We start from the raw sequence: 18221 nt of genomic DNA on the forward strand, positions 1-18221 counted from the left end.
GGAAGAAAATGCAACTTTCCTGAGAAGGAACAGCATGTTGCTCGCTCTCTATTTCCTTGATTCTCATTATAAAAATGTGTGCAAGCTAAAAACAGAACACAGTCACCTTTACCACTCACGGAGGATTCCTGATGAGGATTCCTTGGAATCTCCCACTGCCTGCAGCAAAGGGAATTCGGCCAAATCAAACTGCAGCAGGATTGGATCCCATTGCCAGCAGCTTGTTTGAGCAGAATAACTTTAGCAGCTGAATCATATTTAGAATGATCTCATTTTTCCTTTCGTCATCAGTTCAACTAATATTTGGACAAAATTCTTTTCAAGTTTGCACTCTGCAGACTGTGTTTTTTTTGTCATCAAACGTGAGCACATGTGCAGACGTGTGTGTATGCGTGTGTGCGTGTATGTATGTGTGTGTGTGTGCTTGTGTGTGTGCGTGTGTGTGTGTATGTGTGTGTATGTGTGTGCGTGTATGTATGTGTGGGTGTGCGTGTGTATGTTTGTGTGTATGTGCGTGTGTATGTGTGTGTGTGTATGTGTGTGTATGTGTATGTGTGTGTAAGTGTGTGTGCGTGTGTGTATGTGTGTGTGTGTATGTGTGTGTGTGTGTGTGTGTATGTGTGTGTGTGTGTGTGTGTGTGTGTGTGTGTGTGTGTGTATGCGCCAATATTTTTAGAATTGGAAATATCGATATCCATATTTGCTATATCCAAGCATCCATCATAGTTTGAGTAACTTTATTTTGGTCATAAACTTGTTACTTTAGAAACCTGCCTGCCTTGTTCCGAACACTGATCCTGGCCCAGTCTGAACTCTATGTAACCTGGTTACATTTAAAATTTGGTGTGACCACTGGAGGAGTGACACCAGAACAGGAAACAATGTCCGAAAAGCCAAGGAACTATAAAACAGTGAGCTGATGCCAGTGATGGTTATGTTGTTAGAGGGGTTTCTGAGATATAGGATTTGCATGTATTTGGAAAAGCAAGAACTGATTAGAGATTGTCAACATCGCTTAGTGTATGGGAAACGTGAAGAGGTGACAAAGATTGATGACAACAGTGTGATAGAAGTTGTCTCTATAGACTTCAGCTAAGTGCTCAACAAGGATCTGCATTGTAGACAAATTAGTATGGTTAGATCATATGGGTTCCAGTGAAGCTAACCAATTGCATACAAATTAACCTGAAGGTAAAGAAGAGAGGGTCGTGGTGAGAGTTTGATTTTCAGAATAAGGACATGTGCCAGTGGTGTGCCACAGGATTGGTGCTGGGTCCACTCTTTCTCATCATTTATATAAATGATTTGAATGTGAACATAGGAAGTAGATTTAGTAAGTTTACAGATGACATAGTAGGCGTATTGGACATGGATGAAGGTTCCCTCAGAGTACACCAGGATGTTGATCAGATGGGACAATGGGCTGCGGAGTGGTAGATGGAGTTCAATTTAGATAATTGTGAGGTGCTGCATTTTGGTGAGGCAAATCAGGACATGACTTATATAATTAATCATAGTGCCCATAGGAGTGTTGCCAAATGAATAGACCCAGAGGTGCAGATACACAGTTCCTTGAAAGTGGGTTCACAGGAAGACAAGATAATGAAGAACACGTTTGGCATACTTGCTTTCATCGATCACAGCACTCAGTATCGTATTTGGGATTTCATGTTGCAGCTTTATAGGATATTGGTGAGGGCACTTTAGAATACCGCATACAATTTGATTCGCTGTGCTGACGGAAGGAGATTGTGAAACTTGAGAGGGTGCAAAAAAGATTTTAAAGGATGGTGCAGGTTTGGAAGGTTTGAGCTATAGGGAGAGGCTGATTGCATTGGACTTCTTTCTTCAGAGTGTCAGAGGCTGAGTGGTGACAGGTTTACTAAATCATGAGGGCATGAATAGGGTGAATAACCAAGGTATTTTTTCCAGAATGGGCGAATCCAAAAATGGAGGATACAGGTTTAACGTGAGAGGGGAGAGGTTTTAAAGCGACCTTAAGCACAAAATATTCACACAGAGGGTGGTGTGTGTACAGAACCAACTGCCAGAGGAAGTGATGGAGTCTGATACAATTCTAAATTTAAAAGAATGTTCTATATTAATAGGAAGGATTTCAAGGGATGGGATAAAATGCTGTCAAATGGGACAGGATCAGATTGGCATGTCTTATCAGCGTGGAGAGGTTGGACTAAAGGATCTGTTTCCAACCTGTATGATTATTTGACTCGATAACATGGATAAGGAGAAATTCTAAAAGAGTGTTTGGAGTGGGAATTCTCTTCTGCGGAAGTTTATGCTGCCTCTTGATTTACATTGATTCAAAGCTGTGTTAGATAAATATTTGACAGAGAAGTGAGTCACGGATAATGGGATGCAGACAGTAAAGTGGGGCTGAGACCACAATCTGATCAGCCACAATCTTAGTGCCTGATGGAGAAGGCTCAAAGTCTCTAATATCCCACTCCTGCTCCTTAGTCCCATGTTTCTGTGTTCCATTCAGCCCTTCAAACCTTCTAGACAGGAACAGTTGGAAGCTACTTACTCCTATAACTGTTGCAAAGTAACGGAGGATACAATTTAGCCCTTCAAGACTGTCCCACACGCTTTGAGGTGATTTGGGAAATGTAATTGGAAATCCCAGGCTGAGTATGAAAGAGGCCCCTCATCTCTCTTTACAGAGCTTCCCCTCTCTACAACATGTGCTTCATTTGTTGGTCATGTTGTAGACCCAGGTTCATTGTGAATACAGTCCCCATACCTCACCCAGAGATGGCTCACAAAATTCTCTGGTCTCCCTGACTGCAACATTCAATAACAGACCTTCCAGTAAAATATTATCCACTAACCTTCCAATAACAGAATGTCAGAACATCAGATACAGGAGCCGGCCATTCACGCCTCATCCCCCCCTCCCCCCTGAAACACGCTCCCCGCCCTAAGCCTGACTTTCCTTCACTAAGATCATGTCTGATTTGGTCTTGGTCCCAAATTCTCTTTAATCACCCTCACCTCTCTGACATATCAAAATCCATCTGCCTGCTTTTTAAATATTTCCAGTGATCTAGAACATAGCACATAGAAAAGTTCAGCACAAACAGGCCCTTTGACTCACGATGTTATGCCGAGAGTTAATACTCATTTAAAATATCATAACTTAACCTACGCAGCCCTCAATTCACTGCTATCCATGTGCATATCCGTCAGTCGCTTACATGTCCATTAAAACTCTGCTCCCATCACCACTGCTGGCAATGCATTCCATGCATTCACAATGCTCTGCGTAAAGAACGTTCCTCTGACGTCTCTGCTCTATCTTTGTCCTAATATCTTAAAACTATGCCCTCTCATGCCAGTTAATCCTACCTTGGGGAAAGGTCTTTGGCTATTGACTCTATCCATGCCTCTCATTACCTTGTACACCTTGATCAGGCCACCTCTCTTCCTCCTTCTCTCCAGAGTGAAAAGTCCGAGCTTAGTCAACGTCTTTTCATAAGGCAAACGCTCCAGTCCAATCAGCATCCTGATAAACCTTCTTTGCACCCTCTCCAAAGCCTTTGTATCTTTCCTATAGTAGGGCAACCAGACCTGAATAAAATTATTCCAAGTGTAGTCTCACCAGCAACTTGTAGAGTTATAGTAACACCTCGCTGGTCTTAAACTCAATTTCCCCTTTTATAGAAAGCCAAAACACCATATGCTTTCTTAACAACTCTATCCACTTGAGTCGCAACTTTTAGGGATCTATGTACTTGAACACCAAAATCCCTCTGTTTATCAACACTGCCAAGAATCCTGTCTTTAATCCTACAATCAGCATTCCAATTCGACCTTCCAAAATGCATCGTTTCGTATTCATCCAGGAGAAGAAGAAAAAAATGTGCAGTGACCTATTACCCTTCTTGAAAAGAGGAAGAACTTTCGCCTCCTTCCAATCCCCTTGTACGACTCCCGTGGAGAGTGAGGAGGCAAAGATCTTCGCCAGTGGCTTAGCAACCTCCTTTCTCACTTCCCGGGGCAGCCTAGGATAAATCTGGTCTGGCCCTGGGGACTTATTAATCTTAATGTTTGCCACAATATCCAACAATCAATCTTGATCAGATCAAGCCTATATTTCAGCTCCTCAAAATTCGCAATCACAACAAGTTCCCTTTCCTTGGTGAAAACCAAAGCGAAAAACTCATTTAGGGCTTCCCCTATCGTCTCAGACTCCACGCACAAGTTCCCTACGCTATCCTTGATCGGTCCTACCTTCTCCCTGATCAGTATGAGGAAAACACCTTTGGGTTCTCCCTAATCTTTCCTGCCAAGCCTTTCTCGTGCCCCCTACTGGCTCTCCTCAGTCTATTTCTGAGCCCATTCCTAGCCAGCCTGTAATCCTCTAATCATGTAATCTAGCTCTCAAACTCTGTGGAATACGGAATCACTGACATTCACGACCCGTTGTTTGAGGCAAACACTCCCTTCTCCGAAACGATGACCTCCTCATATGAGGAAACGAGGTGAACACAGGGGTCAGGTGACAGTGACTGGGCCTGATATCAAAGCAGTATTTAACCAATGATACAATCAAAGAACCTGAACAAAATTGTACTGAATGGGAATCAGTGTAAACTGCCCTTTGGTTCGAGTGATTTGAAACACAGAGCAAGATGTTTGTGGTCTGTGGCCGATAATCCTCACAGTCCCAGAACATCTATTCAGGAGATCCTCAGCGTAGCTCCCTCGGCACAATCATCTTCAGCTGCTCCATCAATGTCTTTCCCCCATCAGGTCTGAAGTGGGGATGGTCACTGAAGATCACAGAATGTTCACAACAATGTGTCAGCCCTCAGTTCCTGAACCAGTCTGTCTGTCCTTGTGCAGGAAAACCTGAAAATCAGTCAAGCCTGAGCTGTTAGAGTGTCGGTAACATTCATGTAACAGTGCTCCTGCACACCGCACATTCCCACCATGAAAGGAAGAGCTCATTCAGTATCTCAAGCTCACTTCACAGGAATATGAAAAAGCCATTCAACCCATCAATACTACTGCATCGAAAGAGGGATAGCCCATTCAGTCCCTACAGCTTATCACATAGGAAGAGAAGGAATGCAGTGTTATAGACAAGACCGCAGCCCCTTAAAATATTTTAATGCAGTAGCCTCGATCGAACCATTTTCTAATTCTAGAGGCAAATGTGACGTAACTGGGTGAAATGTGTCGAGACAAACTACTCGATGTTATCCAAAAGAGTTTATTAAACACTGTCATTAAAACACAATGAAAGAAAGAAGAATGTACAATAACAAAACTATTGGAAAACTTAACAGAATAATAGATACAGTACATTTTGCTAACTAACTGTACCAATAGAGTAAGATCCCATAAACACAACCACTTGGCAAAAAGGAAAATTCAGAAGCAGATTCTCACATACAGTGCCCCAGTGCAGGAGGTAAAGATCCATCTAGAGAAAATTCAGAGAGAGTAGCAGCCAGGAAACGTACACTGAAGTTTCCAACACTGTTGAGACTCTAGGAACCCAAACCCAGAGATCCGAACCTGTGAGAGTTGACCACACCCATTCAGGCTGCAGTAAAAGTAACCCAAGAACTTCTAAGCTGTTTACTCAAGTGGTCCTAGCTAACCAGCTCATCATCTCTAAACAGAAACTTGGACAAAATAACCTCTTAAAGCTATCGGTTCATCACACGAGTCAGCACATCAAACTGTTAAACGGGAACCACTTTTACCCAATCAAGCCCTTTGGCCTCTCCAATCATACGAGCAAGAAACCATTCATCCCCTCAAGTCATTTACACACAGATATGAGGAGGTCATTCAGCCCGTTGAGTCACTTGCACAGGAACAGGAAGAGGCCATTCAGCCTCTCAAGTCAATTACGCAGGAACATGAGGAGGCCATTCAGCCCCTTGACTCCTTACACAGAGACAGGAGTAAACCAGTCTCCCGCTTGAGACACTTAAACAGAAGCAGAATGAGGTAACCGATGCCAATTCATAATGAAGGGCTTACGCCCGAAACGTGGATTTTCCTGTTCCTCGGATGCTGCCTGACCAGCTGGGATTTTCCAGAACCGTACTCTCAACTCTGGTCTCCAGCATCTGCAGACCTTACTTTCTCCCAAGTGATTCTCAAGCATGATAAACAAGTGGAGCAAATGCTGGAAACTGGGCCTGTTGCGGCCTGGTGACTGGGCTCGGCACGGTCTGGAGACTGTGTGGTGTGGACTGGGGACTGGCCCAGTGCAGTCTGGAGACTGCATGGTATGGAAGGGAGACTGGGCCTGGCGCCGTCTGTTGACAAGTCTGCAGTTTGCAGACAAGTCCTGGTGTGGTCTGGTTACTGTGCTCGGTGCGTTCTGGAGATAGGGCCCAATGTGGTCTGGAGACTGGGCCTGGTGCAGTCTGGAGACTGGGCCAGGTGCGGTCTGGAGACCGGGTCCGGTGTGGTCTCGAGACTGCACCAAGTGTGATCAGCTGAACGGACCATGTGTGGCCTGGAGACTCTGTGCAGTGTGGACTGGAGACTGGGCCCTGCGTGGCCTGGAGACTGGGCTTGGTGCGGTCTGGTGACTGGGCCTGATGCAGTCTTGAGACTAAGCCCAGTGGTCTGGAGACTGTGCTCTGTGGTCTGGAGACTGGGCCCTGTGATCGGCAGACTTTGTCTGGAGCAACCTGGAGACTGGGCCTGTGCGATCTGGAGAGTGGGCCCTGTGCAGTCTGGTGACTATGCCCAATGCAGTCTCTAGACTTGGCCAGGTGTGGTCTGGAGACTGGGCATGGTGCGATCAGGAGACGGGGTCCGGTGCAGTCTGGTGATTAGGCTCAGTGCATGCTGGGGACTTGGCCCAGTGCGGTCTGGAGACTGGGTGTGGTGCTGTGTGGAGACAGGGTCCAGTGCAATAAGGACAGGGGACCAGTTCACCTGGAGACTGAAGTCTGTGAGGCCTGGAGAGAGGGCCCCCTGCACACCAGAGATTGGGTGCGGTGCGGTCTGGAGACTGGGCCGATGCGGTCTGGTTACTGGACCCTGTACGGTTGGGAGACTGGATCCGATGCAGTCTGGAGAATGCGCCCTGTGATCTGGAAACTTGGTCTGGGGCAGTCCAGAGTCAGGGCCTGGTGCGGTCTGGAGGCTGGGTCCAGTGCGTTGTGGAGACTAGGCCCAATGCAGTCTGGAGTCTGGGCCTGCTTCAGTCTGGAGACTAGGCCCAGAGTGATCTGTAGAATGGGCCTGCGGCAGCTTGGAAACTGGGCACTATGCGAGCTGGAAACTGGGACTGGTGTAGTCTGGAGGCTGGACAAAGATCCGTCTGGAGACTGGGCTTGGTGCGGTCAGGAGAACGGGATCATTGCGGTCGGGAAACTGTGACAAGTGTAGTCTGGAGACTGGGCCCAGTGCGGTATGGAGTGGGACCGGTGCAGTCTGGATACAGGCCCCGGTGCAGGCAGTAGAATATACACAGTGCGGCCTGCTAACTGGGCCCAGTGTGGTCTGGAGACTGGGCTGGTGCGGTCTGGAAACCTGACCGTGTGTGGTCTGGAGACAGAGCACAGTGTGGCCTGGAGACTTGGCCCAGTGCGGTCTGGAGATTGGGCCCAATGTGGTCTGGAGACTGGGCCTGGTGTAGTCTGGAGACTGGGCCAGGTGCGGTCTGGAGACTGGGCCTGGTGTGTTCTCGAGACAGGCCACAGTATCGCCTGGTAACTTAGCACTTTACGGCCTGGAGACTGGGCCTGAGCGGTCTGGAGAGTGGGCCCGGTGCAGTCTGGTGACTAGGCCCAGTGCAGTCTCTAGACTTGGCCTGGTGCTGTCTGGAGACTGGGCGTGGTGCGGTCTGGAGACGGGGCCCGGTGCAGGCTGGTGATTAGGCTCAGTGCAGTCTGGAGACTTGGCCCAGTGCAGTCTGGAGACGGGGCATGGTGCTGTCTGGAGACGGGGCCCGGTGTGGTCTGGAGATTAGACTCAATACAGTCTGGAGACTTGGCCAGCTGCGGTCTGGAGAACGGGATCATTGCAGTCGGGAAACTGAGACCAGTGTAGTTTGGAGACTGGGCCCAGTGTGGTCTGGAGTGTGCCTCTTGCAGTCTGGATACTGGCCCCAGTGCAGTCAGTCGACTGGGCCCAGTGCGGCCTGGCGACTGGGCCCAGTGTGGTCTGGAGACAGGGCCCAGTGTCGCCCGGAGACTTGGTCCATTGCAGCCTGGAGACTGGGCCTGTGCAGTCTGGAGAGTGGGCCCGGTGCAGTCTGGTGACTAGGCCCAGTGCAGTCTCTAGACTTGGCCTGGTGCGGTGTGGAGACTGGGCTCAATGTGTTCTGGAGACTTGGCCTGGTGTGGTTTGGTGATTAGGCTCAGTGCCGTCTGGAGACTGAGCCTGGTGTGGTCTGGAAACAGGGCCCAGTGTCGCCTGGAGACTTGCCCCTTTGCGGCCTGGAGACTGGGCCTGTGCGGTCTGGAATGTGGGTCAGGTGCAGTCTGGTGATTACGCTCAGTGCAGTCTGGAGATTTGGCCCAGTGAGGTCTGGAGATTGGGCCCAATGTGAATCTGGAGACTGGGCCTGGTGTAATCTGGAGACTGGGCCTGGTGCAGTCTGGAGACTGGGCCTGGTGCAGTCTGGAGACTGTGTCTGGTGCGGTCTGGACACTGAGCCTGGTGTGGTCTGGAGACAGGGTCCAGTGTGGCCTGGAGACTGGGCCTGTGCGGTCTGGAGAGTGGGCCCGGTGCAGTCTGGCAACTAGGCAAACTGCAGTCTCTGGTCTTAGCCTAGTGCCGTTTGGAGATTGGGCATGGTGCGGTCTAGAGACGGGGCCCGGTGTGGTCTGGTGATTAGGCTCAATGCAGTCTGGAGACTTGGACAGCTGCGGTCTGGAGACTGGCGCTAGCGTGGTCTGGAGACAGGGCCCAGTGTCACCTGTAGAATTGGCCCTTTGCGGCTTGGAGACTGGGCCTGTGAGGTCTGGAGAATGGGCCCGATGCAGTCTGTTGACTAGGCCCAGTGCAGTCTCGACACTTGGCCTGGGGCAGTCTGGAGACTGGGCATGGTGCTGTGTGGAGACAGTGTCCAGTGCGGTCAGGATAAGGGACCTGTTCACCCTGGAGATTCGACTCTGTGCGGCCTGGAGAGTGGACCCACTGCGCACCAGAGATTGAGTACGGTGCAGTCTGAAGACTGGGCCCAGTGCAGTCTGGAAACTGGGCCCAGTGCAGTCTGGAGACTGCATTCGGTGAGGTCTGTTTACTGGGCTCGATGTGGTCTGAGGTCTGGGTCTGGTGTGGTCTCGAGACTGCGCCCAGTATTGTCAGGTGAATTGTCCCTGTGTGGCCGTGTGACGCTGTAGAGTGCGGCGTGGAAACTGGGCCTGCGTAGCCTGGAGACTGCTTGGTGCGGTCTGGTGACTGGGCCTGATGCAGTCTGGAGACTAAACCCTGTGGTCTGGAGACTGGGCCCTGTGGTCTGGAGACTGGGTCCTGAGATCTGGACACTGGACCTGGGGCAGCCTGAAGTCAGGGCCAGGTGTGGTCTGGAGACTGGGTCCAATGTGTTCTGGAGACTAGGCCGATGGAGTCTGGAGAGTGGGCCTGCTTCAGTCTGGAGTCTGAGCCCAGTGTGGTCTGTAGAATGGGCCTGGTTAGACCTGGAGACTTAGCCCAGTGCGGTCTTGAGACTGGGCCTGGTGTGGTCTGGAGAATGGGATCATTGCGGTCTGGAAACTGGGACTAGTGTAGTCTGGAGACTTGGCCCAGTGCAGTCTGAAGACAGGGCCCGGTGCAGTCTGTAGACTGGGCTCAGTGCGGCCTGGTGACTAGCCCCGTGTGGTCTGGAGACTGGGTCCTGTGCAGTCTGATGACTGGGCTAGGTGCAGTCTAGAGATTTAGCCCTGTGCTGACTGTAGAATGGGCTGGGTGCGGACTGGTGACTTGGCTAGAGCGGTCTGGTAACTAGGCCCAGTTTGGTCTGGACACTGGGTCCGGTGCAGTCTGGAAACTGGGCATGGTACAGTCTGGAGACTCGGCCTGGTGCGGTCTAGTTACTGTGGCCAATGCGGTCTGGAGTCTGGGTCCAGTGTGGTCCTGAGACTGCACCGAGTGAGGTCAAGTGAATGGACCTGTGCGGCCTGGTGACTCTGTGCAGTGCGGACTGGAAACTGGGCCCTGTGTGGCCTGGAGACTGGGATTGGTGTGGTCTGGTGACTGGGCTGGATGCAGTCTGGAGACTAAGCCCTGTGGTTTGAGGACGGGGCCCTGTGGTCTGGAAACTGGGCCCTGTGATCTGGAGACTGGGCCTGGGGCAGCCTGGAGTCAGGGCCAGCTGCGGTGTGGAGACTGGGTCCAGTGTGTTCTGGAGACTAGGCCCGACAGAGTCTGGGGTCTGGGCCTGGTGTGGCCTGGAGACAGGGCCCGGTTCAGTCTGGAGACTGGGCCTATTTCGGTCTGGAGACAGGGCCTGGTGTGGTCTGGAGAATGGGCCCGGTGTGGTCAGGAGAATGGGATCATTGCGGTCTGGAAACTGGAACCAGTGTAGTCTGGAGACTTGAACTAGTGCGGTCTGGCGTGGTCCTGGTGCAGTCTGAATACTGGGTCCGGTGGGGTCTGTATACTGGGCCCAGTGCAGCCTGTTGACTCGGCCGAGTGTGGTCTGGAGACTGGGTCCGGTGCAGTCTGATTTCTGGGCCAAATGCAGTCTGGAGATTTAGCCCAGTGCTGACTGGAGACGAGGCCCAATGCGGTCTGGAGGCTGGGCATCATGCTGTCTGGAGGCGGGGCATGGTGCGTTCTGGAGATTGAGCCAGGTGTACTCTGGAGATGGCGCCCAGTATGGCCTGGAGACTGGGCCCTATGTGATCTGGAGACTGGACCCAGTGCCGTCTGGTGACTAGTCGCAGTGCAGACTGGAGACTGGGCTAGTGCAATCTGGAGTGGGCTGGGTGCAGTCTGGAGACTGGGCCCAATGTGGTCTGGTGCAGGCTGGTGACTTGGTGCAGTGCGGTCTGTTGCCTCGGCGCAGTGTGGTCTGCAGATTTGGTCCAGTGTGGTCTGGAGACTGGGTCCGGTGCAGTGTGGCGACTGGACCGGGTGAAATCTGGAGACAGCCCAGTGGTGCCTGGAGACTGACCCCGGTATGGTTAGGAGACTGGGGTGGGTGCAGACTGGTGACTTGGCCCGGTGCAGTCTGGGGACTAGGCCCAGTGTGTTCTGGAGACTGGGTCTGGTACAGTATGATGAATGGGCCGGGCATAGTCTGGAGATTTAGCCCAGTGCTGCCTGGAGACTAGGCCCAATGTGGTCTGGAATCTGGGCCTAATGGGGTCTGGAGACTGGGCCCGGTGCTGTCGGGAGACTGGGCCCAGTGCCACCTGGTGATTGGGCCCAGTGTGTTCTGGAGACTGGTTCTGGTGCAGTCTGATGACTGGGCTAGGACCAGTCTGCAGATTTAGCCCAATGTGATCTGGAGACTGGGCATGGTGCTGTCTGGAGACTGGGACAGGTGTGGTCTGGTGTTGGGGCCCAGTATGGCCTGGAGACTCGGCCAAGTGTGGTCTGGAGACTTGGCTGGGTGCGGAAGGGTGACTTGATTGGGTGCGGATGGGTGACTTGGCTTGGTGCGGTCTGGTGTCTGAGCCCAGTGTGGTCTGGATATTAGGCGCTGTGCAGCCTGGAGACCGGGCCATGTGCGGTCTGGAGACTGGGTCTGGTGTGGTGTGGAGAATGGGCCCGATGCAGCCTGGAGACTGTGCATAGTTCGGCCTGGAGACTGGTCCTTGTGCGGTCGGGAGCCTGAGACCCGTGCAGACTGCAGACTGAGCCCAGTTTGCCCTAGAAACTGGGCCTGCTGCGGCCTGGAGACTGAGTTTATTGCGACCTTGAGACTGGTTTTTATGCGGACTGGAGCCTGAGCCCTGTGCAGACTGGAGACTGAGCCCAGTTCAGCCTGGAGACTGGGCTTGGTGCAGCCAGGAAACTGAGCCTTGTGTGAACTGGAGCCTGAGCGCCGGGTGGACTGGAGCCTGAGCCCCATTCACACTGGAGACTGGGCCTGGTGCAGCCTGGAGACTGAGTCCCGTCCAGTCTGGAGACTGAGCCCCATACAGACTGGAGACTGGGCCTTGTGCGGACTGGAGCCTGAGCCCTGTGCAGGCTGAAGACTGGGCCTGGTACAGACTGGAGTCTGGTCCCGATTTGGCTTGCAGACCCGTTGCTGGCACAGACTGGAGCGTAAGGAACTGTAATTTGAATTCATTCTTTTTACCTCTTTCGTCTGCTGCTGGATTTTCATTTGTGATTCTTTCAACTTTGCATCAAACGCTTAAGAATCTGTACGATGGTATCTTGTACCTAAGACGGCACCATTAGCAAGGAGACTGCAAACTTTCCACTGCCCCCATTATAGTGCAAGTCACAATGAAGCCAATTCAACTCAAATGTGAGAGAGTCACTGTATTTCATGCCTTTTCCAAATAAATCTGCTTCTTGTGCAGTGGCATGGGGAGGCGAGCACATGCACACTTACATGCACACACACACAGGCAAACACACACACATGCGCGCACGCACCCAGACGCAGGCAAACACACACAGATGCAAACACACACACACACACACACAGGCAAATACACACACAAACGCACATGCACATACATAGACACAGACACAGGCAAACACATACACAAACATGCACACACAGACACAGGCAAACACACACGCATAAAAACACACAAACACAGGCAAATATACACACAAACATAAATACACACAGACACAGGCAAACACGGACATACAAACACACACACGTGCATACAAACACGCACACAAACACACACACATGCAAACACATGCATACACAAATATACACACACACACAGGCAAACACACACATAGGCAAATACACACACAAACACACATACACATACATTTACCCAGACACAGGCAAACACACACATGCACAGGCATACACGTACATACACAAAGACACAGGCAAACACACACAGACACAGGCAAACACACACACACATACGCAAACATACACACAGACACAGGCAAGCACACACACAGATACACACACGCGCGGGCACAAACACACGAACATATACACGTGCACAAACATAAACACATACACACAAATACAGACACATACACGCATACAGGCAGACAAACACACACAGACACAGGCAAATGTGAACACGCACACAAACACATGCAAACACACACACAGACACACGCAGACAAACACACTCCTACACACACAAACACAGGCAAACACAAATACACACACACACACACACACACACACACACACACACACACACACACACACACACACACACACACACACACACACACACACACACACACACACACGTATATACAGACATTCGCCCCCTCCTGCCTGCTCTGCGATTCCATAAGACCGTGGCTGATCTGATTCTGGCCTCACGTTTATTTCCTCTTGGGATATAAGGCAGTGCGTGTGACTGAGGTGGTATAGTGGAAGCACTTTGGGATCAGTGACCGTAATCCTGTTTGATATTGTTCTGGAAAATAATAGGCCTTTGCCACAATTTAACATGATAAATTGGGGCAAGGCGCATTGTGAGGCTATTAGTCAGAAGCTTTCAAAAGATGATTTGGGGAAGCTGTTCTCAGATCGAGGAACATCTCGCAAGTGGAATTCTTTCAAAAGTTGACAGTGAGATTTCAGGGACAGCGTGTTCCTGTTAGTGTGAAGGGCAGTGCTAGCAGGAGTAGGGAACAGGACATGGCAGGGTATATTGAGGCTGTGGTAAAGGAAAAAGAAGGAGGGTTGTGTCAAGAATAGGCAGCTGGGATCAAGGGAATCCAGTGGGGAGCATACAGAGTATAGGAGAACACTTCCCAGGCAAATCAGGAGGGCACAAATGGGGCATAGCATAGCTAAGACTGATAAGGTTAAGGAGAATGCAAGGACATCCTACAAGGATATTAAGGGCGAAAGAGAAACTAGGGAGAGAATAGGGCCCCTTAAAAAATCATGTATGTGTGGGCCTACAGAATTAGAATTCTGTTTAGTAGCTTTATTGTCACATGCACTCACTTGAGTGAAATGTTTACAAGTCCCCATGTGTGACACAATCTTAGTAGAGATTTCCCCTCCTCCCCAGGGTGCAGATTCTCGGTACAAAGCAGAAAAAAATAAAGTTAAAATGTAAAACATTACAGCCCTTCCTATAAAGCTGGAAAAACACCTAAATACAGTTAACAGTTCTACAACACAGTCCATAAGGGCCTGGCCATGCTGGATTCACACACCTCACAAGAACTCAACCTCCCTCACGCTGCTGTCTTCTAGCCTGTTCCTGCTCGATGGGGATGGTCCCACATGAACATATCGCGTCAGTATTTACTGTGGAGAAAGACATGGAAGTGACGGAACTTAGGCAAATAAGTCCATGTAGTGATGTTTTGAAACGAGGTCACATTACAGAAGAGGAAGTGCAGGAGGTCTGAAGATGCATAACCAGAAAGAAATACCCAGGACCTGTTCAGGTTATTGTGGGAAACTGGGGAAGAAATTGCAGGGCCCCTAACAGATATTTATATCATTCCTTAGAGTTCTGAGGAAGGGTCACTGGATCCGAAATGTTAACTTTGGTTTCCCTGAACAAATGCTGCCAGACCTGCTGAGCTTTCCCAGCACTGTCGGGTTGTTGTTCCTGATTTACAGCATCTACAGTTCTTTCACATTTTATTTGTATGTTTGAAAACCATGGATGAGGCCTTGGAGGACTGGAAGACAGCTAGTGTTGTGAGTCTTTTTTAAAAGGCCGCAAAGAAAAGCCAGAGAACTCCAGACCGGTGAGCCTGATGTCATGGGTGGCCAGATGTTTAGAGGAGATTCAGAGAAATGGGATCACCATACATTTAGAAAGTCTTGGATACGCAGCACGGCTTTGTGTGTGGGAAATTGCGTCTCACAAACTTGAGTGAAATGTTTCAAGAGGTGGTCAGGATGATAGATGAAGGTAAAGCAGCACACACTATCTACGTGGATCTTAGTGAGACCCCACAAGTCCTCACATGGTTCCACGGGGGATCAACTTGAGCTAGTCAATTAGGTCGAAAACTATCTTGAAGACAGATGGTGCAGGGCGAGATTTCCTATGTCCAGTGTTGTGCCACAAGGACCACTGGATCCATTGTTGTTAGTTTTTATTTTAAAGTGAAGATTTTAATGAGAAAACACAAAGCATGGACAGTAAGTCTGTGGACGACGCCAACATTTCTGATATAATGGATGCTGTAGAAGGTCATTTAAAAGGAAAATGAGATCATGATCAACTGGGCCAGTGGGCCGAAGAATGGAACATGGAGCTTCATGCAGATAAATGTGAGGTGTTGCATTTTGTAAGACAAACCAGGACAAGATTAACACAGTTAACTGTAGGGCCGTGTGGAGGGTTGTCACTCAAGGAGACTCAGGAGTGCAGGGAGATAGTTCATTGAAAGTGGAGTCTCAGGTAGACAGGGAGATGAAGGAAGAGTTAGGCACACTTACCTTCATCAGTCAGAGCATTGACAATAGGAATTGGGACATCATGTTGTGGTTGACCAAGAGAATGGTAAAGTCACATTTGGAGCACTGAGTGCAATGCTTTTGCACCCTGCTATAAGAAGGATGTTATAAACTGGAAAGGGTGCAAAAGGTTTTAAAATGACGTGACAGGGAGTGGAGGTTTTGACATCTAAGGTTTTACTGGACCGGCTGGAAATGTTTTCTCTTTGCATGGGAGGCTGAGAGTGCCCTTATAAAGGGTTGCAAATTAATGAGAGGCACAGATAGAGTGAATGGCCAAGGTCGGTCCCCAGGGAAGAGATGTCCAAAACCAAAGGGCACATATTTAAGGTGAGAGGGGAGAGATTTAAAAGAGATCTAAGAGATAAATGTTTCGCAGACTGTGTTGTGTATATGTAATGAGCTGCCAGAGAAAGTGGTACAGGGGAACACAATTACAACATTGAAAAGACAGTTGGATGGGAACATGCATAGGAAAAGTTTAGAGGGGTATGTGCCAAATGCAGACAATTAAGATTAATCAGTTCAGGAAATCTGTTGAGCATGGACGTGTTGTCCAAAGAGTCTGTTGCATATTGTATGAGTCTAAGACTCTATGACTCCATGACTCATCTTTCATCACCAATTCATTGTTACCCTTAATTCATTTCTCGGTTAAACATCCCCTTCACTGAGCGAGCTGCTATTACTTTAAAAAGAGAACTCCTGGTATTGATGTAGTAATGTAGACCACAGAAGCAGAAGCAGAATTGTATTCAACCACAACCTATGACTCTTTCACACGGCAATCCCTCAGTCCACCATTATCATCAAGCTGATCAGTGAAGATTGTGGGTGAACATGCCAAGGTCAGAACGATGTGTATAGAAACCTGACGACAAACCTTGAAAGCTACCACACTTACTGCTTACATTCCAAACAACAGGACTAAAATCTGACAAAAAGGGTGGAATAATTCCAATACCAACAGATCAGATCAAAGCTCTGCGGTCCTGCCACATCCAGTCATACATGTTCTTGGCTGAATTAACAACTTACTGGAAGAGAGGACTCCACAAATATCCCCATCTAAAATAACAGAACAGTCCTATACATCAGTGTAAGAGACAAGGATGTTTTATCTGCACCATCTTCAGCCAGACGTATTGAGTTGATGATCCACATAACGCTCTCATGTTGCCCACAGAATCACAAATGCCAGTCTTTCACCAATTCGATTTGTTGCATGTGACACGAAGAAACAGCTGACACTGTAGATACAACAAAGGCAATGGGCCCTGACCCCATTCCTGCAATAAGACTGAAGACTTGTGTTGCACAACAAGCCGTGTCCCTGGTGAAACTGTTTCATTCCAGTTCCTACTCTGACTTCGCTCTGGCAATGCGGAAAATTACTCAACTATGTCCCATCCCCTAAGTGAGAATAATTACAATCTGACCAATTACTACTCCCTCAATCCCATCACGATAGTCAAATTGCTGAGAGTTCTTTTTGACAGAGCTGTCTAGCAGCACAGAAATAACCAGCTCAGTGTGGTTTCCGATCAGTTCTAATGTGGAGATAGTGCTGTTGACTAAATGTCACTGGATTACTAATCCAGACCAAGCTAATGCTCTGACAGCTGGTGGAAGTTAATAGCAATTACAAAACATCGAGATGTGAAATCCGGTGTCAATAACAGTAACATTGCCTCCAATGTTGACTGTAAACAGCAATCTCCTTCCCCTGTTCACTTTGAGGAAGTGAATCTCCCGTGCTTTCCTAGTCTGGCCTAAAAGTCACTCCAGACACACAGACATGTAATAAAATCTTCAATTGTCTCTGAATGGGCAAGCAAGACACTCTACAGTATCAAACAGGATTTACCTGGACAGAACATCCGGCACCAGTCTCGATATCGGAAAAGGGAATGGGAAACACAGTCCCGTCGACCATGCAGAGACCTCCTTCCTAACATCTGAGAGCTTGTGACAACATTTACAGAGCTTTCCGTCAGACTGCACAGAAACATCGGGAAAGGAGGAGGTCGTTCAACACATCGAGCCTTCCCCATTCCAGTTCATGTTCAAACTTACCTCAATGCATTTCTCCCATACACTGCACACATCCCTTAATATGATTCACCTTGGGAAGCTATAATATATGAACTGCAGCAGTCTCTTTGGTCCGTTGGAGTTGAACCCCAATTCAATATAATGATGGCTGACCCTTTATCTCTACACAATACTCCTGGTCTCTCGCCATCCCTTCAGTGACCCCAGATCCTTATTTATATTCAGTGACTTGGCTTCCAGGTGCGAGAGATTTCCCCAGGTCACTAGTCTGTGAGTGCAGACATTTCTTCTCATCTCATTGCAAAGTGGCCTGTCCGTACCTAATACTGTGACCCCTTGTTTGAGACATCCCAGCCAGGGGAATTATCATCCCTGCTTCCAACCTGTCTCACTCGTTCAGTGTTTTATATATTTCTCTGAGATCTCCACCCATTTTCCTAGTCCGCATGGAATACAGGCCGAGTCGCCCCAAACTCTGCTCCCACAACAAGCCTGTCATCCCAGAGATCAGTCTGGTCTCCCTTCGCTGGTCTCCCTCAATGTAAGGTTTGTCCTTTATTACCATCTTTCTGCTCCTGCAATATTGTTTTCAGTGACTGGTGTACAGGGA

The sequence above is a fragment of the Chiloscyllium plagiosum genome, unplaced genomic scaffold (assembly GCF_037043375.1).
Source record: "Chiloscyllium plagiosum isolate Xiang-an unplaced genomic scaffold, Cpla_swu_hap1 HiC_scaffold_33, whole genome shotgun sequence".
NCBI classification, from domain to species: domain Eukaryota; kingdom Metazoa; phylum Chordata; class Chondrichthyes; order Orectolobiformes; family Hemiscylliidae; genus Chiloscyllium; species Chiloscyllium plagiosum.